The sequence below is a fragment of the Bison bison genome, unplaced genomic scaffold (genome assembly GCF_000754665.1).
Source record: "Bison bison bison isolate TAMUID 2011002044 unplaced genomic scaffold, Bison_UMD1.0 scf7180017864230, whole genome shotgun sequence".
NCBI classification, from domain to species: Eukaryota; Metazoa; Chordata; class Mammalia; order Artiodactyla; family Bovidae; genus Bison; species Bison bison.
This window is the reverse complement of record NW_011494802.1, coordinates 692,959-697,634: the sequence shown is the minus strand read 5'-3', so window position 1 is coordinate 697,634 and position 4,676 is coordinate 692,959.

Below are 4,676 nucleotides of genomic sequence, written 5' to 3'. Positions count from 1 at the left end.
TCTCAACCATTCCCTGATAATAATCTTCTCCAGTTCCTAGCTGAGCCTCATCCTGCTTCTGTTGGCATGCCTCTAGTGACAGGAAGGTTACTCCCTTAGACACACTTTTCTTTTTGCTGTCAGGCCACTTGGCGCGTCACGAAATCCTTCCTGATGTGGACTCTCTGTGGGTCTCCCTGGGCCTCCAGCACCCAGTCAGGCCCAGACTGGGGCCGCTGTGGACTATACTCTCACATGCACAGACGCGGGGTCCTGAGCTTTGCGTGCTGCCTCGGGGGTGGAGGGGCCTTTCTGCAGCAAAGAGAGCACTGGCCTTGCCCTGGGATCTCAGATAGAAGGTCTTGCCTCGCTTTAACTGTGTCTAGAGACACACCTGCCTGCCTGTGTGCACAAACACTTGACTGGCAGCCAGGTGCACACCTTCACCTGTGAGTATATATACCACATCAGGCTCATGTGTGTGCATGTACAGTCCTTTGCTTGAGTGTATGTGCAGCAGGCACTCTCTTGTTCTCTTTCACACACATACATGCATACACACACAATACACACACACACAACCAGTAAAGCAGGCCCTTGGACCTGTGGCCAGAGCTTCAGAGGACCAGGCAGGACAGAGGAGGTGCATGGAGATCAGGCAGGGGCCCTGACGTATCACGGGAGAAGCAGCAGCCCTGCGGTTGGGGAGCAATCTCTGCCTGGGATGAACCATGAGCACAAAGAAAGCTCAGACCCGGGACATGGTGAGCAGACCTGCTCAGTGCTTCATCGGCGTTCCGGCCCGAGTGCTGAGAACCTGAGAATCTGAGCCGCTCAGCCTTCTCTCCTGGACTGGGGGCCAAGAAGAGCCGGGAGGAGGGATGTGGCTGCAGGCTATGGGACTCTGCTTCCCAGAGCTGGGCCAGGGAGCTTTGTTTGCAGAGCCCACAGTGTCTTTCAGCGTATCTTCTGGCCAAACGCTATGTGAAAACCAGTCCAAGTGCCACTTCCCCTGGGGAGCCTCCCTTTATCCTCTCCTAGCCCACCTGAGCCCTCTGTCCTGTATGCATCATGGCTGTGTGTGTGCACCTGGAGGATGGTGCTCAGCTTTCTCACTGGCTTCCAGCCTGTTGCTTAGCCCCACCAGCCCATAGGGAGGTCTCCCACTCCCCTCCTCACTCAGATTCTGAAGGCCAAGCTGAAGCCCTCAGCCTGGCCACAGCCAACTTCTTCCTGTCCCATTGCCACTTCCTGAGGCTAAGACACATTTCAAGTGAGCAGCTGGCTGCTCAATCCGAGCGGTTCCTAGTCTGGATGACACCTGTCTGAACTGGGAGGGGGCTTGCAGATCAGCAAGACCACCCCTTGTTATGTATGGGAGAAATCAAACTTAAAGAAGGAAGGGGCTTGCCCAGTGCTGCACAGTGTGTTAGAGCGGAAACCAGGGCTGCAGGAGTTCCCTGGGGCTCCTGATCCCAGCCCTTTCCTCTGCCCCATGTAACCATTTTTTTACTTACCTTCAGCCTCTTCCAGATCCATGTGCCTTGTTTCCTGGAAGATGTTTCTGAGACCAGGAACCTTCACTGGCTGTAATCAGGAGAAAACAGGTCCAAGAAGCAGGTCTGAGCCTCCTCTATCCAGGGAACCTCAGTGGACAGGACCCGGAGTTTCACATTACGGGAGCTTTCCAAACTAAGAAGACACACCTAGGCTTTCGTAGAGTTTAGTGAAGTGTTGGCAATGTGATACAGTTAAGTGCAGCTCTTAGAATTTGGGAGAAGTAGACCAAGCACTTAGAATGCAGCGCATTCTCTGCAGTGTGTCAGGTTTGGTAGAACTAGGAGATTCTGGTGGGCTAAAGGCTGAGCAGGGTGCCCAGTGGTTCACTGTCAGCAGCCAGGGACTGCCCGCCCGATCAGCTCCCAGCCCCATGCTGGCTGACAGCCTCCTGGGGAGCAGGGACCTTTCAAAGCTCCCTGCACCAGGCGACCGCACCATCCCCAAGGCAATTTAGAGGCAGAAGGGGAAATTCACCCGGCTTAGAAACTTTGGGGTACTTCAGGGATGATGTCCCAAAGACCCAATTACACAGAGTCTACTTAGAGATCTTAATTGGTGTACAAAAGTTGGAGGAGGTGACTTAGGGCCAGGAATCCACCCTCACAGGTCAGTCCTCAGTGTGGGCCATGAACGTGTACAGGATCAATAAATGAATGGATGGATGGATGCAGAATTAAGTCAATGTATAGGCCACTCTTGGTGAATACATTTAAAGACATTGGAGTGACTGAATGAACAATTGATAGGCAGTTTCACCTTTAAGGGAAACTCTGTCCCCATTAACAGTCACACTCCATTTCCACTCAAGTTTCTTCTGGCCCTCAGTTCAGTTCAGTCACTCAGTCGTGTCTGACTCTGCGACCCCATGAATCACAGCACGCCAGGCCTCCCTGTCCATTACCAACCCCTGGAGTTCACTCAAACTCACGTCCATCGAGTTGGTGATGCCATCCAGCCATCTCATCCTCTGTCGTCCCCTTCTCCTGCCCCCAATCCCTCCCAGCATCAGAGTCTTTTCCAATGAATCAACTCTTCGCATGAGGTGGCCAAAGTACTGGAGTTTCAGCTTTAGCATCATTCCTTCCAGAGAACACCCAGGACTGATCTGCTTTTGAATGGACTGGTTGAATCTCCTTGTAGTCCAAGGGACTCTCAAGAGTCTTCTCCAACACCACAGTTCAAAAGCATCAATTCTTCGGTGCTCAGCTTGGCCCAGGCCACCACTAATCTACTTTCTCTATATATAATTCTATTCTGGTCATTTTATATCAATGAAATTATATGATATGTGTCCCTTTGTGACTAATTCTTTCATATATTAACAGCGTAATGCTTTTAAGTTTGAGCTATATTGTATAGCATGGATCAGTACTTAATTTGTCAATTAAATTCCATGGTGTTTATATATCTTCCTCTATGTGGGCTGCTAGAACAGAATACCATAGATTGGGCAGCTTATAAGCAACAGAAATTTATTTTTCATAGTTGTGGAGGCTTGGCTATTGTAAATTATGCTGCAATGAACATTGGAATCTTTTCAAATTATATATAGTTTTGTCTAGATATGTGCCCCAGAGTGGGATTGTTGGATTATGTGGCAACTCTAGTTTTTTGAGGAACCCCCATACTGTTTTCCATAGTGACTGCATCAATTTACATTTCTGGGGTCTATTTTATAGAAGCACTAATCCCATTCATGTTGCTTTTGAACTGTGGTGTTGGAGAAGACTCTTGAGGGTCCCTTGAACTGCAAGGAGATCCAACCAGTCTATCCTAAAAGAGATCAGTCCTGGGTGTTCATTGAAAGGACTGATGTTGAAGCTGAAACTCCAATACTTTGGCCACCTGATGCGAAGAGCTGACTCACTGGAAAAGACCCTGATGCTGGGAAAGATTGGGGGCAGGAGGAGAAGGGGATGACAGAGGATGAGATGGTTGGATGGCATCACCAACTCAGTGGACATGGGTTTGGGTGGACTCCAGGAGTTGGTGGTGGACAGGGAGGCCTGGTGTGCTGCAGTTCATGGGGTTGCAAAGAGTCGGACACGACTGAGTGACTGAGCTGAACTGAACTGAATCCCATTCATGAGGGCTTAACCCTTTTGACTTAATCATCTCCCAAAGGCCCCACCTCCTATGATCACATTAGGGTTAGGATCACAACATGTGAATATTTGGAGGATACAGTATTGTCTACGACAATGGCTGTTTTCATTCATGTATTCATCAGTTGAAGGACATTGAGTTCCCACTTTTTGACTGTTATGGATATTATCGCTATGAACATTCATATAATACAAGTTTTTGTATGGATATATGTTTTCATTTCCTTGGGTACATACCTAAGAGTGGGATTGCTGGGTCATATGATAACTCTCCTTAATCTTCTGAGGAATTATCAGACTGTTTTCCAAAATGACTGTACCATTTTACATCCCATCAGCAATCTATTGGGGTTCTAATTTCTCCAGAACCTCACGAACACTTGTTATTATCTGCCTTTTTAGTTATAACCATCCTAGTGGGTGTGATCTCATAGTGGTTTGCATTTCCTTTATGATAAGTGACGTAGAGCATTTCTCACATGCATATTGGCCATTTATATATCTTTTCTGGAGAAACAGTTATTCAGATCCTTTGCCCTTTTTAAAATTGGGTTATTTGTCTTTGCATTACTGTACACTGTTTCCTGGGGCATGTTTAGGATTAACTTCTACTCACTCTGTTTCAGATGGAGTCAGTTCCTTTGAAGGAGAGCTTTGGAATTTTCCCTTCTTATAGACTTCCTCTTCCCCTGGATGAAGTCTCTGAGCCACTGCTCTGGGTGCTGGGTGAAGAGTAGTAGGTAGTAGCCTCTTGTCATTTTAGCTTGTCTCTCCCAGCACCCTGAAAGCTGGGGTGAGTGAGATTGGGGCCCAAGTATCCTCTGCTGCTCCATCTGGTGTAGAGCCTCCACCCTACAAGAGGGGACTCTGGGGAGAAAGGGAACCCCTAACTTCTCAGCTGCACTGACCATAAATTTATCCTCTGCGACTCAGAGTTGGAGGGGATGAGAAATATTGGTGGCCTGCCCCGCCTCATGATAAATGTTTTCTATGCATTTTGAAAAAAAGTGTGTATCCTGCTGTTACTGGATA